We start from the raw sequence: 2174 nt of genomic DNA on the forward strand, positions 1-2174 counted from the left end.
GTCGGGGGTCGTCTTGTACTCCGGAAAGCGGGTCCTTAAGAGAGAGCCCTCAGCAGGGAAGGCTTCTCTCAAAGGCAAAGGAGCATCCTCCTCCGTTCTCTCCTCCTTTGCTTTTCCCCTTCCTTCCTTCCTTCCCCCCTCCCTTCTTTTCCCCCTCCTCCCTCCCTTTCTTCCTTTTTCTCTTCCTTTCCTTCCTTGCTCCCTCCTTTCCCTCCTGTCTCGGAAGCAGAAGGCCTCTCTACTTCCCTCCAGCCTGAGAGCAAGGCTGGCTACAGAGCAACCAATCCTTTGGAGTCACACACTCACAGTTTTCAGCCAATCAGAGAGAGGGCTGGAGAGTGGTCGCCCACCCCACCCCCTCAGAAAAAGGCTCTCTCTCTCTCTTCCTCTCTCTCTCGCTCTCAGCCCCTGAGTCCCTCTGAGAGCCAGGCTACAGAGCAACCAAATCCTGTTGGATGGGTCCACACTAACAGCCAATCAGAGAGAGGACAAGTGGTTGCCCCCCGCCCTCACAACTACACTTCCAGATTCCCTGGTTTTTCAAGGGAATTGCCTCCATTGCATCCAATCCCAGCCCCAGAGATAGAGTCTACAGTATATATTATTATTCTTATTATTATATTATTATTATTAGATTAGTTATCCTTTATTTATTATTTATATCAGTGTTTGCCAGTTAAGTCCCACTTCTGCAGATGCATTGGATTTATGTAAACAATAGTGTGATGAGGTAGAGAGATAGGTCTTGTAGCACATTTGGACTCACTGAAAGAAAAGTTGGCAGCTTTCCTAAGACTTAAGTGTACTCCTCAGATGCATGGGAATTGTAGTTCATTGTGGCACCAGAGCTCTTTCTCACAAAATACAATTCCCAGGTTCCCTAGCACTGAGCCAGGGCAGCTAAGCGGCCTCAAACTGGAGTTTTCTGCCGTATGGATTGGACCTTGAGCATTTTTAATACCAAGTCCAAAACACACTGCAGAAATAATCCCGTTTGTGACCACTTCAAATCGCCTGGCTTAGTGCTAGGGATCCTGGGAATTGTAGTTGTTTGTGGCACCGAGAGCTCTTCTGACAGAGAAGGCTCAAGTCTCACAAACTACACTTCCAGGTTCCCAGCACTGAGCCAGGGCAGCTAAAGTGTCTTGAACTGATTATTTCTGCGGGATTTTTTCGTATCCCGGAAATAACTGTTCCGGGTTACGAAGGTTATTTCGGGTTACGAAAAAATTTTTGGTGCTTTTCGGCGCTATTTCACACGGAATCGCGGCTTTTCCCCATTAGCGCCTATGGCATTTCGGCTTGCGAATGCTTTTCGGGTTACGAAAGCGGCGGCGGAACGAATTAATTTCGTAACCCGAGGCACCACTGTACACTGAAACTACTTAAGCTTGTTTCTCAACTCCTAGGAGAGCCATAAACATAGTGTGTTTTGACCAAGGGAGTTCCTGCAGTCACTCCAATCCAGATTCAAACCAATCCAGCTGCAGGATCCAGAATCCATGGGAAATAAGGAGTTAAAGGTTAGGCAACTGCATGAGGGCCAGGGGTCAGTTTCCCCCTCCCACCCATGGGTCTCAACAATACACCCAAATACTTCTATTTAAACCCTGTTCACTCCCAAAATAGTGACCACATCACTTTCTGCTGTGATTTTGAGAAGGACTCTGATGAAAAGGCAGGATTCTGGGCAGCCTTCTGCATGAGTCTGAGGTGTTTTTGCACACTTTGAAGGTTCTCTGTGCTGTTTTTGAATAAAAAACACATGAAAATCATGCCCAGTTCCCAACAAACCTAGAAAGCTTGGAGAAGGGGAGCTTTCAGGTATTGGCAGGGGGCTTCAGGGCCACACACATGGTGTCCAGGAACTGCATATAGTCCATAAACCACCCTCTGCCCACCCCAGATTAGGAATATGTGCAGATATCAGCATGGAAACAGGAACTTTGATATGGGTCAAGTTTACTGAGAATGCAAAAGAGCCTGTTACATGGACTGAGCGTTATCATGATTATTGACATGAACTCTGCAACTCAGGTGTGAAGGCCTGTCTTCAAGAAATGATTAAGCTGAGTGAGAGATGTGAGAGATGACCTTCAGAGAAGAGCATCAGGGTTTTGGTAAGCGCCTCAATTTGAGCATGTGGGTGAATGCAGAGTGAGGGGCCAGAAAAG

The 2174-nt window shown here is 47.2% G+C and overlaps 1 protein-coding gene across 1 annotated transcript in view; it reads left to right on the forward strand.

Moving 5' to 3' along the window:
* The window catches only part of ALDH7A1 (aldehyde dehydrogenase 7 family member A1), a 38101-nt gene that overhangs the window by 16310 nt on the left and 19617 nt on the right, over positions 1-2174 (forward strand).

Source organism: Sceloporus undulatus, chromosome 2, assembly GCF_019175285.1.
Source record: "Sceloporus undulatus isolate JIND9_A2432 ecotype Alabama chromosome 2, SceUnd_v1.1, whole genome shotgun sequence".
Lineage (NCBI taxonomy): Eukaryota > Metazoa > Chordata > Lepidosauria > Squamata > Phrynosomatidae > Sceloporus > Sceloporus undulatus.